Raw genomic sequence first — 18,415 nt, 5'->3', positions numbered from 1 at the left:
GGGGGGGGGGCTATTTTTGAAGTGATTTGATAGTGTTTGGTCCCGAGGCCACATTGCCTGTAAATTCTTGTTATTTTTTTACGACTGATTTGACATGAATGAAAAGCAATACCTTCATGCCAGTTAAAACCATCCTGAGCTTGTTAGTGGGAATAAGTTCACTTTGGTACTCGCACCTTTTTAAGTTTATCCACAGTCCGTGAAGATGAGGTCATGGTAACTCATAATTCACCAGGAAGCAGAGCTCACTTTGCTGTTCTTTAATTAACGTTTTTTTTTTTTTAACCTTTTGGCACTCATGTTCCCACCTCTCTCCAGCTGTCCCCTCGCCATCTCTGACTCAAACAGCCCTCGCTCCCCTTTTCTTTTTTAAATTTCTCCAGCTCTTCTCTTCTCCTCGCCTGCTCTCGAGGCCTGGCATTGCGTGAGACCCCCCCCCCGTCCCTCATGGCGCCGCTTGTTTATTATCGACCGGTACGGGAGGTTTAATTAGCCGATCGATGTTTATTCACGGCTCTCTGGCAGCGACATGCCCGACTTCATTGAGCCCACAGCAGCACTTCTGCTGCGGATCTACACGTGTGTGTCGGTGGTTAGTTTCCCCCCCCCCACAGCTCCTTTTGTCGTTTGCCTCATCACAAGGCAGCGTCCCTCAACCTGGCTTCCTGCTGGCATGTGTGAGTCGGATCGGGACCCCGGAGGAAAGCTCCTCTCTACTCTCCACGCTAATTACAAAATATTTTTTACACACACACTTGGGGGTCTGAATTAGCGCTCTTTCTCCGCTTGCCTCCCCCTTGCCCGCTTCTGCCCTCGGGTGTGCGACGACGCGCTTCATGGGGTATCATTGTCCAATAAGGGAGAAGCATTTCATTGAAACCCACTGTGCGTAGTGTAAAGCTCGCTCACATGGATCACTCTGAGACAACTTATTGATGGAGGTACGATTATTCTCTAAAAGGGAGAAGCAAATAAAGAAATTAAGGTTAAAACTGCTCCATAACTTTCTTTTTTACAGATAACTAAATACTGGGACTATTTCATTTTCTATCTGGTGCAACAAAACAATGACAAAAGTTTTTTTACCCAAAAGACACCAGGAGACATAAAGAGTGAAGCCTAATCTCTGTTGCTGCTCAGGAGGACCACTGTGATGACACACACACACACACACACACACACACACACAGTACTCCTCACACCTGCTCTTTACAAACATCAGGGTTTCTACCCTTCACAGAGGACACAAAAGCTAAGCTGTAGTTTATTTCAGCAAAGCAATCAGCTCACACACCTTCACCGCGAACAAAAGCAACTGCAACAAATCACACAAAGACACACACACACACACACACGTGCCAGGTGTACTTAAAAACGATTTACCTCCTGTCGTTAAACATGTGTTGTTGAAGACAAAAATGGTCGAAAAATATGGTTTTGCTCATTACCATTAAACATAATATTTAATTAGTGTATTAATTAAATGTTATCATGTACAGCCCAAAATCGGAAATTGAACGTGCTTTAAACTTTTTTTTTAAAATCATTTCGACAAGACCACATTTACCTTTTAAAAAGGACACCTTCCAACGTCTGGTCTGTTTTCAATCAAGTCAACTGCTTCATGCTGGATCAGCTTGTTGACCCCCACCCCCCCCCCCCCCGCCTCCCACAACCCACCCCTTCGCCCCCAGGTGAGCAGTTAAAAAAAAAGTGTTAAAAGATACCTTTTGAAACAAGAGTAATTAAATTAGATGGATATCGCTAAGCTTACCCAGACAACACCTCCTGGAATGTGCCCCACACTGTCTTCTGTCTAACGCGCTGGACACTCACGGCTGTTCTGACCCCCCCACTGCAGAGCTCCACACCAAACCGACGCGTTTATCGAGCGCTGTGCTTTCCCCCTGCGTGTCATAGAAGAACGCATTCCCCCCCCCCCCAAAAAAAAGCTGTGTCTTGAGCGTGTTTTGGGGAAAGGTTGGCCAATTAGTGTCTTTGAGTCGGTTCCCAGCATCCATCAGCTGACCTCGGCTCCGAAAGCGGCCTTCCCCTCGGCTAATTAGAGAGGAAACATCGACGCGGCGGGGCCGGGGGGGGGGGGGGTCGGGGTTAAGCCCGCCGTCCTTACGATAAGCCCGCTAATTGAGTCACAGCCTCGGTGTGTCGGAAAGAGACACTCGAGCAACTGATCGCTGCCACTTTGGCTCTAAATCCATGTGCTTCTATGTCCCACGCGAGTTATTCGGCTTTTAAGAGGAGTCCACACATGAACAGTTTACTTTCAATCCATGGGCGCCCCCCAAAAGTAATCTGATTAACTTCAAAAACCCCGTTGAGAGAAAATGGAAGAAAAAAAAAAAAATGTCCTTGAAGCAAAGGTTTAAATTAGTATACGTTCTCTCGGACTTATTTTTGCAAATGTTTTCATGAACTGTGCCCCAAAATATCAGAAACAGCCTGATACCCCCCTAAAACTGCATGGTGCATTAAATGAAATCATGGCACGGTGTACATTTCTTCTACCCCTCCTCTGGCACACACACACACACACAGACCCACACGAAGATTCACACAGCTCTTGTGGGTAGAAAGGTTTCTGAAATAAATCACATAAATCATAAAGACATGGTGCATACAAATACTTCATAACAAGTAACGTTATTTGTATAAAAAATGCTCCACTACAAGTAAAGGTATCAGAAAACACTCCATTACAAGGTAGCCAATCTAAACATTTCTCTGTAAGTATTCATATTTAACCAAAGCTCTATTGCAAGTTAAGGTATATCTTATATTGAGTGAATGTTTCATGCTTACCACAGTGAAATATCTGTTTGTTTTACTGTACAGGGATAAATGGTGGAGCATAAGCTAATATACCAAAACGAATATAAGTAAGCAGACAGCGGCCAGGAAAGGTTTACAATATGTAGAGGCACAAATAAACGCCACAAAACGACTAAATAACAAAACATTGGTGTTCTTCTCCAATGTCCAGGGGGGCCAGGGGGGCAACACAAGTGCCTCTATGACACATTAAGCTCTGTATTTATTATCAACAAATGAATCTGTTTTTATGGCAACTGTTTATTTTGCCTCATATTCATTAGAACAATACCCACTTTTGACCTTGTGTTTGTTGTCCGGACACTGGCCTGGAGGAAATTACCAAAATAAAAGAAGCTAATTCAGGACATTTTAGGAATTGATATTAATAAATGCTTGATGTTCTCTTTAAATACACAAATCTTTTAGTAATTTAGATACAAGTCATTTAATCTTACTTTGTCACAAAAATAAATATTGTAACTTAAAAATAAAAAAACAAATGTACCCCAATGAGCTCCTCCAATTTTGCTTTTGGAATAAGTCAAAATAAGAAAACCAACAGTCATAAACCAACACAGCACTTTTGGTTTTTGTACAAATGCGAAAACGAGAAACCGAAAGGTCCAAAGCACCTTTCACAAAGTAACCCTTTCACATTCCATGAACCGTGGGCCAACAATTTCATTTTTGCCCCCCGTGATGCTGCGAGTTGAACATCGTACAGGCAGAGTTACTGAAAAATAGAGCAAACAAAAGAACGATGTGTGGGAGTGAGATCAAGCTGGTGTTGTGGAGGATGTATGAAGTCTGTGTGTGTGTGTGTGTGTGTGTGTGTGTGTTAAGGTCAATGGCGCTCAGTTTGTTTTGGTGAGCACCCTGGGAAATGCAGTGGAAACTATACGGGGCGAGTGGGAAGAAGGGTAGAGGAGGATGAGGTGCCCCCGCTGCAGGGATTATATCTGGATAATTTAATTCCTTCATTGCAACCAATTAGCGGCAGCGCGGCGGCCCTCTTCCCTCTTCACGCTCTCTAATGAGCCCCGCTGCTAAACTCCGCATCTCAGCCGCTCCCAAAGAAGGCCGTGTGTCAAAGCCGCGCCGAGGATGAGAGAGAGCCAGACGGAGAGAGGAAAAATAGAGCGAGAAGAGGAAGCTGGTAAAAAAGAAGAGGCGGTCAGAGGCAGGGAGGGAGATCAGCCCCGATGCTTGTTAAATTCCCGGGCCGACTCGGGCTAATTGAGACCATGTCACACAGAATATTCATCAGTCCTGCAGGGTTATCAAAAGGCAGATTAAACATGCGGCGAGGACTGATTTCCAGTGGACAGGTTCCATCTACTTCTCGCTTCTTTATTTCATAATTTAACACTCAAAAAGGTTTTTTTCCACATATTTGGTCAAATGATGCAACTCCCAGCGCAAGCGAGGGGTCTGCGGTTGGATGGTGCCGTCGGCGGGTGATAAAATGCGCCTGATTTATTTACGAGGCTGTGAGAACCGCCCCCCCCCCCGCGAGCAGAGATCCCTCATGAAGTTATTAGCAGCGGAGCGAAGGTTAATGATAAGCAACGGATTTACAGTGGACGGCAGGGTAAAACACCAGCGGAGCGCGGCACAAATCCGCATGTGTACAGCAGGGAGGGTGCATGAGAACAACCACACTGTGCCCACGCAACGCAGTGCAGGAGGATGAATATTTGAAGCAAAGAGACCGAATAATAATCTCCATTTTCTCTTTTATTAGTCTGAGTAATTCTTAAATCACAGTAATGAGCGCAAAGGGTGTTGCTATAGCAGCTGTTTCTAGGACGTGTGTTAGAAGGCCTTGCTGACACAAGACGTTCTGTCTATGCATGCACATCTATGAAGGGCCTCATTTGTCTTTTTTTTTGTCCTGGCCTTAGACACACAAAAAAAAACTTCCAATCCCCCAAAAAACTAAACAGACTTGAAAATGTCACGTCTCATATTTGGGTTTGAATGAGGGGAAAATTAGCTGGGCTATAAATACATGGGATACATTTAACTGTATTGGGTTATATATACTAAAAATCCCTAAAAAAGTATTTCCCTAATGTCCCACCAGCTTGTAAATATCTACAAACACATTGAACTCACTCTAGTTCTTTTAAAACCTTTGACACATTAACACCACGTCAGACGTACATGACTCCAGCGTGCACGCCGCCTCACGCCGCCTCACGGGCCTCCAGCAGCCCCACGCTGAGCTAAATGGCCCGTATATTCGCTCCGGCTTCATGTGGGGGCCACAAAGGCCTTTTTCCCCTTTTCCAAGAGTCTAACTAGCCACACAGAGGCACCGACAACAAAGCGAGGCCTAATGGCCTCCAATTTCCCGCATTAGTGCCCATTTAATGGCTGACCTGCCCTCTCGTTAGGCGGCGCAGCATGGGAGCACTTCTCAGCCTTGGTTGCACACACACACACACACACACACACACACACACACACACACACACACACACACACACAGTCCTTGAAGCCCTCCACAGCCACTCCGCCTCAGGCCCTGCAACACTTCCACCCCACGCTGAGACGGCATAATAGGCCAGTTTGTAAAAAAAAAAAAAGGCCTGGCCTGTGATCAGCAGTGCATCCATTTGCTGAGTAATCAAGGGACTTTTGTCTGAGTGGTGTGTGCGCGCGCGCGTGTGTGTGTGTGTGTGTGTCTGTGTGCGCGCGCGCGGATTCTAAAGTGGGAGCGAGCGCGCGTGCACCTGCACGTGAGAGAAGGAGAGCGAGATTCCCTCGGCCCATCTGTCTCTATTTGCGCGCCCGTCGCTCTCAGAGTGTGCGTCTCCCCGTGAGCGTTTGCGCGAGTAATTCCAAGATAAAAGTGGCGCTGCCCGGAAAGAAAGATCTCCCCGGATTCATGTCTATGGGAAAACAACAAACTGACATACAGTGCGGGAATAAAAGGGGGGGGGGGGCTGGCCGGGGGGGGGCTGGCCGGGGGCGCCGCGGACGAGAGTGCGTTGTGTGTATGTCAGCTACGCCATAAAAATGCCATGGGTGAGGGTGACGTTGGCAGGTCCCATTCAGGCCTACAGCACTGAAAGGCCCTTTAGGGCCACAAAAAAAAAAAAAAAAAAGGTTCCTCGGGCCTGTCAGGTCCCCCTGTAGCCCCCCCCCCCCCGGCGAACAATACCCGCTAAGGAGCAGCTGTCTTAATAGCGTGAGGGACTGACAGCTTTAGGGGGCGACGCCATGCTCCGAGCGGGCAAACCCGCGCAATCTTCGGCTCCCCGAACAACGCTCCGCTGTGTGACAACATAAAGCGCTCCAACGGGGGGGGGGGGGGGGGTTGGAGAGTCTGCCAGACGCTGTGGACGCATCCTGTACATTTCTATCACGAGCAAGTCTTTAAGTAACGTGAGCTGACAGTGTTGGCGGCGGTGAGGAGCCGAAAGGTGGGACGACGACGATTGGAACGAAGCGGATTTACGGTTTCCTTCGGGCAGGAAAGGGCCTCGTTCGAAAGGTTTTCGGTTTCGCATTGTTTTCGTCTTTACTGAGGAGCAAAGGCGGTTTACTGGAACGAGGGTCTGACGCCTCTCTCCGCCATCGGCGTCCGATTCGATAATCTCGTTTTGTCAGGAGAGCCCCCCTCGCAGGTGTGAGCCGAGAATCGATGGCGCAATGACGTGTGTTCGCTCTGTTGTTTTGCATCCAGCCATTACCTAACCCCCACCAAACGCCGCCCTTTCCCAGAGAGGACGCGCATCGGAAAAAAAACACGCGAGAGACAGATCTCTAAATCTCCCCCTAAACAAGAGCTTCTCCCCACTGATCACGTCAGACAGCACCTCCGGTCTATTTACTCCGCCGGTTTGGTTTCTATGGGACCAGCGGAGCGCCAGTGTTTTGGGTTCCCAATAACTCCTGGCAGGCCGCCCGCCCGCCCGCCGCTGCCCCCCCTCCACCCCCCCACCCCCGGGGGCGGACTGGGATGGGCCGCCGCCGTCGTCAGTGCGAGACACCGAGACGGAGCGCACGCAGGGAGAAGCCCCCGTAACTGTCAGTGATTCATGCAGATCCCACAGGCTCTTCAATTAAGCCGCCCATTTCTGCCCCGACAACGTCAACTAAAAGATTTTGAACCCCCCCCCCCCGGTCGCATCAGAGCCAGGCGCAGTCGGGCTCACGGCTGATTGGCAGCCGTGAGCCCGAGAAAATAAACATGGCTCGAAGATGGGCTGATTGGAAGATCAGATGAGTTCATTTGGCCCCCCCGGGGGCAGGAACAAAAAAAAGGCGGAGAGAGCGTTTCCGTGGCGACGTCGGGTGTCTTCGTCGACGGCCACAAAATGGCTCATCTCCGTCTTCTAACGACGGTACTTTTCGCAAACGCGTTTGCTAGCAACACAATGTGAAAAACAAAAACTCCCCCACCTCGGCCGTGGAAAGTCCTCCCGTTTTGAACTGACTCAGCCTTGAGGATAAGCAGATGAGTCTGTGGATTAGGGATGAGATCGGAATGCCGGCTTGGATTTCTTTCTTCTCGCTACACTTTTATGGCTTCCTCTGCCTCATGAAGCGCACTTTGCACATAAGTCAATCTGGACACATCCTATTTTCCAAGTGTCTGCAATGAGACCCGAAATGCTGAAGGTTTCTCCCTCTTGCCTTCAGTAGGGACTGAAAGCTCTGGGGCTTTGGATTGAACCACATGCTCTTTTCTCAGCGGATGAAGCTGCGCAATGTTTACATTTCAGTTTCACCTGAGCTCTTTAAGGACTATATTTTTTAGGCCAATGCTTAATAAACCCTTAAAATTCTCGACAGACAGAAAAAATCATGACGAAATCACGATGAAGTGGGTCTTACCGCGCGTGACTGTGGAATCTGATCTTCGCTTTTTGTATCCCAAGGAAAGGAAGTGAATTAACCCCCCCTCTCTCCTTAAATACTACAACATTGTAAACTTAATGGATCATTTTATTGTAGGCTCATTAGCAACCACAGCACCATGGCCATGCTGAGCAGGTGGGGAACCTTTGACCTACACACACACACACACACACACACACACACACACACACACACACACACACCCTGCATTCCTTTGTCAAGTCCCCATTACTAAGTCACCACTCCTCCAAAATGAGCCGTGACCCCCTCCTCCTCTTGGGGAAAACCTCCTCCTTCTGCATATGTCATTAGTGACTCTGGACCGGTGAGACAAATTTCTCTGTAAGATTTATAAGTCCTGAAAGCGGCTTCAGATGGGGCGGTCAAACCAGAGAGCAGAGTTGGATCATCTGAAGCACAAGTTCCTCAAAAGTGACAGAGAGGAATGGAGGAGTGGCACCAAAAAAAAAAAAAAAAGAGATAAATCTCATTAGACACAATAGAAAAAATATATAGAAAAAGACACCGCTGTTCCTCTAGTTTTTGTTTTTTTCTTCTCCTGGTGAAACTCACAATTATTATAATTCCCCTACTTAGCTGCCTGAACTTTTTGTCAAACTTTTGTGATCCCGCCAATCGGCATCAACTCGGTGCACATCGTGCTTCATCTGCTGCATCTGGCCTCTAAGGGCAGGCTTTATTCAGGCAGCAGCGTGCGTAGGAATGATGAGGGAAGTGTACACGTGTGTGTGTGTACTGTACATATTTGACTTCTTGCCACCAAGTCAAGCGCGGTCTCCCGTCCAGAGGAGGGAGTGAGCTGGAAGCCGCTGAGAGCCATAAATCCGAAACCTCCGCAGCGCAGTTCCTTCACGCGTGTGACACGTTCATTGTCCGCTTTTCCTTTCTCCACTTCTCAGATTCTCCTCGGCTCCCTTTTTGTTCTTTCTACACTGCAAACTTTGACTTGAAATGCTAAATGCGAGGCACTTATATCGTGATTAAGCCTCCAAGCACGTTCAAGGCTTTAAAAAAAGGCACTCGGTGTGGATTCTCTGGTTACCGGGCAGAAGAGTGAGTCTGTGATGCTGCAGGAGTTCAGTTTGTGATTTGATCGCAGGGCAGCAAGTTATTTTCACTGGTACTATCCTGCCATCTTTTTCCAGGTTATTCAACAGTCTTTAACATGTCAGAAAATGGTGTCGATGTCTTTTAGAAATAATAGTATTTATTTACAAAAAAACGTGCTGCTGAATCAATCAAATGAGTTGCCTCTCAACGTTAACAGTTGATGGGTATTATTTCTCAGACTCATTGACTGCACTTTTATGACACTGGATGTCTTTGGTTTTTCAGCAACTCATGGTCATTTTAAGATCCTTCTACACAGCGATTTGATCTTTAAGGCTAGTACACCTATACCTCAGTGAATTGAGGACAGATGAACTCAATAAGTACAGATGTAGGGTGTTTCTAAAAGTAAACGAAAGGATTCACTTTCAAGGAATGCTACCTTTTAATCCCTCATGACACCTTTCAGCTGAATTCTACCCAGGAGTCCTTCGTGTCCCTGAATGTGAAGGATCCCTGTGTGTATCCTCTTTCCTCCTAAAAACACCCCCGTTCCTTTTGATCTTATTTTTTTCCCAATACGATTATTGGAATCTGCATTTATTTTGTGGAATGCCAGATTATTATTCTTACTAATTGTAATTTGGTGACTTATTTTCAATCAAGTTCAATATTTGTGCACAGCAACACACTTAAGCTTAAGGTTGCTAGGGGCGAGTCTTTGTCGGATGCAAATTGGAAGAACCTGTCAATTTAAAAAAAAACACACACACACACACACACACACACACACAGGCAACTGGTTCCATAATTAGCTAAAAAACAGGAGCGTCCTGCAGCCGCTGCAGCAGAGCGGGTTCTCTGGTGCAGCTGGTTTGTTCCACGCAGATTGTTTCTGACACTGATGGAGCGGAGATGTTTTTACTGTACCGGCTCCAAGACCACATTTTACTGCCCTCCTCTGCGGTGGCAAGGATGCCTATATAAGGCTTGGTATCAATTAGGCCCTCGGGGAGACGAGCAAGCACACACACACACACACACGTCTCCACAGCTCTAATTGCAATCTAGTAGAAGTAGCTCTTCAAGGTTGTTTTTTTTAAATTCTAGAAACCTTTTTTAACCCACGAAAGTCGTAGCACTTCCGATCTGCGGTAACCAAGTGTGGCACTTGCGACTCGGGCTGGAAGGATGCAGTTGGGGAGGAGGAGGAAGACCCCTCTGATCCAGAAACCCCAAAAACCTCATTGTAATTTAGTCATCGGTAGAAGGCAATTAGCGAGGGAAGGACGGGTCTTTGCCAGAGCAAGCAAACGGTTGACACGCGCTGAGGGTAAACTCGGCACCAAAAGCGCAGCTGTGCTCTGGGGGGGGGACGGCTGCCATTTTCTTTTTTTTAATGATAATGACAAGTGCAAGTTCGAACACTTAGAAAGAAAATAACTAATGTGCTTCTTGGTTCTTCTTGGTAGAGAGCAAAGAAAGGAGGTTGAACGTCATTTTTTTCCAAATCGAATGACAGCGACGCTCGTGGAGGATTTATTGATAACCTCTCTCTCACGTAGACGATTACAGGCAGGAGGTGGAACCCCTCGTTTGGTCTCATCTACTATTTTAAAGGAGGATTCGTTTGGATAATGCAGAGCCAAACAATCTAAGCATCAGCCAGAGTTTTCTTCCAGGGTGGTAAAATGACCCCTTTTAGTCCTGCTTATCACCGTTGTTCACTTTATGAAGAAGGTGTATTATACAACTATTATAGAATAGTTCTGTGGCAATTGGGAGTATAAATGATTGTATTTGTTGCTAGATTAGACAAACATAACAGACAGCATTTGATATTGAATCAAATATAGATTTTAGGGTTATAGTTGAAAGAAGATTACGTTATTAACCCTTTGGGGGGGCACACTATTTCCTCCCTGGGACTAATTATGAGGTGCAAAATACCTGGCTGGAGGATGAGGAAGGTTTCCATAAGTTCGACAAATCATCAGTTTAAGGCTACTGAGAAAAAAAAGAGGCTACTTCCCACATCAACTCACACACGCGACTCAGGGGTTTCCTTACCAAATGCTGCCACTATTGTGAGCCCCCACTGGCCGTTGTACTTCTGTTCTTTCCAGGCAAACGTTAAGTGGTTGCGTGTAATTTATGTCAAGAATAATATTATCACCCCCAGTGCGTTATTGATTCTGTAGACATTCCTTAATATTTGCTCTGGCGAAGGAGGTTGACTCTACGGGATGATTGCACTGCTCAACGGCCCAGGGAAATTAAGTATAATTATCAAATAGCCCACTTAAAACTTAATCTAATGAAAATGACTCGAGAAAATGGGTTGACCTTATGGTGGCTTAGCATCTTGCACCTGATATAAGAGAAACCCCGAGCAGACAGCCTTTCCTGCGACATTTGATATGGATCAACTTTTCAAATATCTATTTTTACATCTCTGCAAATATCTCCATGAACAACCTGCGCGTCGTAATGCAATCTACACTAAACCTTGGCGAGAGGTGTCGGTTTTCCCGATGAGGTCACCGGCTGAGGCAGCAACCAAAATACTAACTGCTGTTATTCTTCTCTATAATAAATCTTCTGTTTTTTGTTTTTTTCTCTTTATCTCTGTGATCAGCTCCTTCTTCACACTTTCATTGACCTCGAATTATGGGGCTCACAGTTCATCTTCCAGCTGATATTTAAAAGCAGTTTTTCCGGCGGGGTGAGTGTGTGTGTGTGTGTGTGTGTGTGTGTGTGTGTGAGGTAGTAGCGTGGCTCTAAAGTGAGCTCCCCTGGGTTCCCTGATTACAAGTCACCTCACCTGCTCAGGCACCCAAGCTGCCTTCAATCCACTAATCACCCTGCAGTACATCTACCCCGGGTTCTCATCCTCTTGATCAGCCAGATCATTGTTTCGACCGACCTGCCATGACTGCGCTGGTGACAATTAGTGATTTAGAGCAACTGTTGTTGCTTTTGCCTTGACTTTGTGTTTCCCCGGCAATAAATAAGTTCCCCTCTGCTACCACATATCGTAACAGGAGACTTTGAACCATCACTGACTGTTACTACTGTTACACGTAATCACATCCAGTTTGCCCTGTTTTACGAGACAGTTCAACCCCAAAATCAGAAATGCTTTTCATAATTCTAACACAGTTTTTGTGCGAATGGCCAAAAATGCATCTGAAGTGCAAGCAGACGTCAAATCGGACAAAATACTTGACCATATGTGTGTTTTTGATTGGCATTGAAAATACAAGAGTCCCTCTCTGGGTAATTCATTTAATGGTTACTTTCAGTTACCCATAGCGGTCGGTTCAAGTGACGGAAAGATTGTGGTCTCGGTGAAATAAGTGATTGGAAGCACAAGGGCTTTATGCACCTTTAACCCCAATATGACTCCTAACCAAAAAGCTGTTACTGCTTAAACCCAAAAATTCAAGATGCACAAAAAGTCCCATACGTTGTCTGCCTGGACCCCATCTCGACGACCGGTACACACAGTGACTGCAGCTCTTCAGGTGCAACTCATTCACGTTGCGTCTGGGTTGAACGCGTCATTAGACCTGGTTAGAAGGAGTAATAAGGTGCCGCCTCTGTTATCTACTAAACAAAGGGGTGCCCACATTTTTTGGCTCGCAAGCTACTTCTTGGCTACAAAACTTGGTCATTGCCACACTCAAGATGACTTGCACTGATTGGAGTCAGCCAGGTTCGCGTTTGAATGAAATGAGTCTGTTGGTAAGCTAATTAGCACTACCATGTTTTCCGTTAGCCAACCCAATGTCACCTATGGCAGGCGATCTACCATCGGGACCCTGCACTAGAGAGTGAAATTATGAAATCTATTTCTCCCGCACAACGTGATTATTAAATTTTTTTTTGGAGTGGGGAAGATTCACCTTGATTGTAAAGGAAAGAGAAACAATGCGCCTTATTTTTTTGCCACGTCACAGTTAAAGCAGTTTTGACCGTAATCATGAGAAAGAAATTTGAAAATACATTGAAACAAGTATCAATTGTGCACGAAACGGCATGGTTGTGTCAAGGACTTTAAGTATGAGCTTAAGAAAAAAATGAAATTGCATTTAAAATTTCTGCAAAGCCACATATTGTGAGGGGAACAGGCTCTCCATCGCCTCCCACAGCACTCTTTCTGACCAGGGGGACGACAAGGCCGAGCAGGAGAGCCTCTCTTTCCATCTACCTTTTTCTCCTCACCCCCCCTCCACTATCTCTCTACCTCAACTTTCATCTCCAGCCAAACGCCTGTCTTGGCCGGGCAGGAGAAAATCCAAACAAAATAAGCACGGAGAGCTCAAAGGGCAAAAGACCAAAATATGTATTTTCCAAGTTCTTACTTTTTATATTTTATATCATCAGATGGACATCTGGATAGCGGGAACTGACGCCAAAGCCAAGTTTTTTTTCTTCTTCTCCCCGTGTCACACAAGTCCAGGTCTTCACTTTAACGAAAACAAAGAGGGGCCCCGTTTGGAAATACATTTTTTTTGCCACAAACTATCATCTCATAACACAAATATTACCATTAATGACTCAATTTCCTTCTAATTTCCGTATCGACTCCCCCTTCCTAATTAGGCCCGTTTGTTTGCTTTGTCATCCTTCAGTGATAGGGGGGCCTTTTTTGTTATTACAAGCAGAGAAGGGAACCCGTGTGGGAACTCACTGGGGGAGGGGGAGGGGGACCCCCACAGCTGCCGAAGAGCCCACTGCAACACACATTACAACTTGAGAGTCGGCCCTTATCCTGCAACACCAAATAGCACTTAAGGTAGCACGCTGAGTCAAGAGGCTCTCTGTCTTCATCTCACTCCCCCTATCTTTGTCCTCATCCTCCCTCCACTTTCTCACCATGTACCTCTCCGTCAATCCCTGTGCTCTCTCTTCCTCTTCTCTCTAATGGGCCCGCTACCAAATAAGCTGAAGCCAGCGCTTCTCTCTGCTGGACACTGAGCCTAATTAATTGGCCGCATTGTCCCGTTGGAAGGGGGAGGAGGGGGCACTCGGGGGGGGGAAAAGGTTAATAAGGGGAGGATGAAAAGTGGAGGAGAGGGGAATGGCTTCATTCTATCATTATTTCTTCCTCTGAACGACAGAGAGAGAGAGAGCATGCATGCTTTTGGGACTGATGGGAAGGGAAACTGAGGGAAAGTGTGGACCTACAGCCCCCCCTGTCCTCCCCGCACAAGTCTTATCTGCGGGAGCTAATGAGTGATGGATTAACCTAGGATCACCCCTGGCAAATTGAGATGACCCCTGTAAACTTAACCCCGAGTGCCCCCTGCCAGAAGTCCGCATTCCACTTCACACAACCAAACAAATACACACACTCTTACCATCCTTTATTTTCTCTCAGGGGAATGGCACCTTTTTTTAAATTTTAGAACCTGCGTTTTTAGATTAAAACCAGTGTCATCAATTATTGGGCTTCTGGAATTAGGAGGGCATGACCCCAGAACCCAATTTTACAACCACAAGGTATTAACTACATACACACACACATGAATCTCTTCTCAAGTTAATTGTAAATCAGTCTACTTTGTACTAACCGAGTCGACCCGTACCCTGGAAAATACAACTTTGTTTACCGGCTCCTTGGGGCCAACAAAAATTGTCGTCCTGTTGGTTAAACAGACAGTCCACACACACACACACACACACTTGCACAACTGTGACTCGAAGGCATCCATGACAACCAGGCTGCTGCAAACCTGTGCCGCTGCCACACACAAGCGCGCACACACAGCCTGCACCGTGACTTATATGGGAAAGACAAAGACGTGGATGATAAATCACCGTCAATGTTTGAAACACACACACACACACACACGTACGTGCAAACACAGAAGACATTCCAGGGCGAGATTTTTTATTTTTTGTTCTGGCAGTGTGTGAGCTTGTTTGACACAAAATAAAATAGTTTGAATTCACTTGAGCTGTCAAAGGAGCTTTCTCGGAGTCTCTGTGTATAACAAAAGGTAAAAAGAAGAGATTAGCCCGCACATATTCGGGTCGTTTTCACACTAATTGCATTAAGAGCAACTTTCCGACCCAACAGTTTAAACATATACATAATTAACCAGCTGATGCAGTTCACTCAGAGGACGCTTGGCAGCGTACTGCACAAACACGGGGCGCTCTGATCCGGGGTAACATGCCGCTGCTCGGCTGTGAAGACATTAGTCATCTGTAGCCGTGAGTCTCGGGGCCGGCAGCTCCGCGTGGACCCGCTCGTGTTAGGTGGTCCTGTCGGCGAGCAGCGCCGCTCCTGCCTGAGAGGCTTTTATTTTTTTTACCTTGAATCAAAGGCCGGGCCGGCTGCAAATACAAAGCCAGAGGCTGTTTTTTTATTTGCTTGTTGTTGATGCTGTTACGGCTACAGGGAGATTTCTGCGCCAAGGCCTTCTCACGTGGAAGTCTGAACAGGCTTTGATAGGCATAACGTAACAACAGAGCGGCGTCACTGCTCAGATGGGTTGATTTACCTGAACACACGAGAAGGAACGCAGCATGAGGATTGGAATTTAATCTCATTAATATTGTACTTAACAATCACTGTAAGTGGTGGCGCTCTATCTCTCTCTCTGCCGTAGCCTCCAGCATTTGCTTTGGCAAATAACACTCTGCCTCCTCCACCGTGCAGCAACCTGCTGCCACACAGAGGCGCTGAGGTCATCGGACCGGATTCTCTGCGGCACCGTGGGCCTTGGCTCCGCTCACACACTCCTTGCTTTTTAACTCTTAAAATCCCTACGCAATGTGCACCCGTATCTCGCTGCATTTGAAGCCTGCCAACTTTTTAGCAGTCCACTGAAAATCGAAAGATTTTTTTTTTTTTTTTATCTTTGTCTTAACTCCACACAGCTTATAGATGCACTTTCACTGGGCAACGCGTCTCGGCACAGAAGGGGAAGACGCTCTAACCTCTCGTCTCGCTGGGACTTCCACTGCGTATGTGGCAAGTGTTGTAAAGACTTAAAGGGCTCCAATGGGAGCTACGCCAATTATGATAAATTGCCTAAATTTCACTTGAGTCCGAGTCGGTCGAGTTCGCTCAGCAGACCTCTACTAATCGTGGCTACGTTAGCCTCTGCTAGCATAACAAAACCAAATAGCAACCGTAAGCTGTCAAAAATCATTATGTGTAGTGTAGCTTTCAATCGATATCAACAACTCCGACAGGCAGGCAGGCTTTGATTCACGGAGCTGACGAATGAGGCACTCTAATGTGTGAACCCATGCTGTTTGGTGCAGCTTTTTAATTACCCCTCATCATCTGGGACCCGCTGCACACAAACACCTATGTTTCTGCGTCTCAATATCCGCCCGACAGACGCACTCAAACCCGCGGGTTCACGCCAAAACCCACAGAGACGCTCCCTCGGCGAAGACGAGCTTTGACTGTGGCGTCAAATCGTTAATTAATTAACAGACGTCTCCCCAGGGGCTGAATAGCAGCTCACATCCTGGACGGAATTACTGTTTTTGTGAACTCACACTGCCAGACAACACAGATTAACACACACACGTGGCTGCATCAATCCGTCTCTTTTTCTACATGCGATCTACCGATAATGAAAGACACCGCTGGAAACAGGTAACCAGCAGGGACGGGTATCGACAGAGACTCGAGAGCAGTATTGTGTGTGTCTGTCTGTTTCGCTGGGAAGATTACACAAGAGGAAGTGACCTGTTGTGTAGCACGTATGTGTGAGGAATGTTGTCACTGTATCCAAAACACACCAAAAATAAAAGGAAACGTTGAAGAGTTTTGTTAAACCAGGGACATTTAGAGGGATTTCCACAGTGACGGTGAAGAAAGCGCCGCGTTGCTTGGACCGATTCAGAAAGTTTCAAATGTTATTTGCACAGTTGTAGCTACATTAGTTAATCTGATTTTGTTATCAAGCTTTTCTAAATATATATATATATATATATATATATATATATATATATATATATATATATATATATATATTGTCTCTCTTTTTGGTTAGCGGTTGCTAAATCTCTGGAACCGGAGGACTTTTTGACTGCTGCAAAATTCAAACCCTCTATGGGTGTGCTACGATCCCGATGCGATCCTCTAAATGCTTCTCAAAGCATTCGCCTGCTGCACTCGAATCTTTCAAACCTCTTTTTGCAGATGTCTGTGAGCCGTTCCTCCAGTCATGTTTGAACACTGTTCTGGTGTATTTTGTAATGCGTTTAACGTTTTGCACCTAATGCAACCAGTACCAGCAAGCTCTCTGTGCTGTCAAAGAGTCCAATCAAAATAATGAAGCAGCTGTCATCGCTGTAAAAAAATACCTTCATGTCTGTGGTTTTGGAAAAAAAAGATTCATCAAATTGTTGAAATCTTTGGTGTGCAACGCTCCCAGATTTGCCTCCTTGAGAATGTCCCTGACAGCTTACAAACACACAGTGGCTCATGAAAAGTGCAGCTCATATTGGAGGAGGAAAAGATCAGTTTGGATCTCATCAGCCGGACCAATTATCACCAGCTGCTGCTGAACCCACAGATGGGGCAAATTGGGTAAATTTCACAGGATGTTCCCCGCCCCCCCCCCCTTAGGCATTCAACAATATTACTGATCGGCAGTAGGAAGACGATGACAGTAAGATCGGCTGGATGTTGTGATTAAGCAGCCCCAGGCCTCGATAAATTCAAGCGCCAGCGGGGGGTGACAAGAGGATGTGAGTACAGAGCGGGGTAACGCAACAGGGCTTCCTACCCAACCGTTTCTCAAAAGTCAGGTCGACGTTCAATTCCCGGTACGAGATCAGGGCGGACTCCCACGGTGTGCGGAATCTGTGCCGCATTACGTGTCGCCGCCAAGGCAAAGAAACCAAAAAACGCAACCAGTTTGCCCAGTGAGTTCAACAACAGGAACACAAACCAACACATTCCGTCAGCCCAAGCTGTGCGACCTGAGCTTTTTTAAAGGCCTTAAATGAAACTGATATATTATTCCACTTTGAGACTAAACCATACAACATTCAGTGGATTCAGTTGAATAAAAGGTGACGGCCTTCGTTGTTTCTCTTTTTGGGCCAAACCCTTTCTAATTAGCATTTAGTTTGTCTTCATATCAGCATGTTGTCGCTAGACAGACTTTTTGATACAAACTAATTTACATTCTTCAAAGGCCTGTCAGAATGTTAAATTTGCATTTAAAATTGTATTGTTGGTTAAATATTCCAACTCCTAGGGGCCGCTGCCAAACACTGACATTAATAGCTTCAAGATCCTCTGTGCTTCCACATAGCAACAAACCAAAAGGATGGTTAAAGATCCAGGAACAGAATGTATGTCCTGTAGCCAAACATGCTGTTAAATCTATTTTAGGATTGCAAAGTTAAATGGCACACTTAAACATTGTCACATTTCAAATGATCGGCCTTACCCTACAACAAAAGCATGATCCTTGTATCAAATGAAGCTGCAGCACTCATCTTGTTTTATCAATACATCTAAATAGCGTAGACTATGGACGATGACTTCAGTAGGGGTGCTAAAATGTGACGGGCTCGGACAGCTGTCTTCTGAACTTCCAGTTCCCAAGAGTCAAAAAGCGACTGCCTCTGCTACAGTCTGCGCCCAGTATAA

The 18,415-nt window shown here is 46.1% G+C and overlaps 1 protein-coding gene across 1 annotated transcript in view; it reads right to left on the bottom strand.

Annotated features, from left to right (window-relative positions):
* The window catches only part of ntn1a (netrin 1a), a 42,047-nt gene that overhangs the window by 17,624 nt on the left and 6,008 nt on the right, over positions 1-18,415 (bottom strand). The gene's annotated exons all lie outside the window — the stretch shown is intronic.

The sequence above is a fragment of the Pungitius pungitius genome, chromosome 9 (genome assembly GCF_949316345.1).
Source record: "Pungitius pungitius chromosome 9, fPunPun2.1, whole genome shotgun sequence".
NCBI classification, from domain to species: Eukaryota; Metazoa; Chordata; class Actinopteri; order Perciformes; family Gasterosteidae; genus Pungitius; species Pungitius pungitius.
Note: the sequence above shows the minus strand (reverse complement) of the source record. Positions and strands in the feature narration are given on the sequence as shown.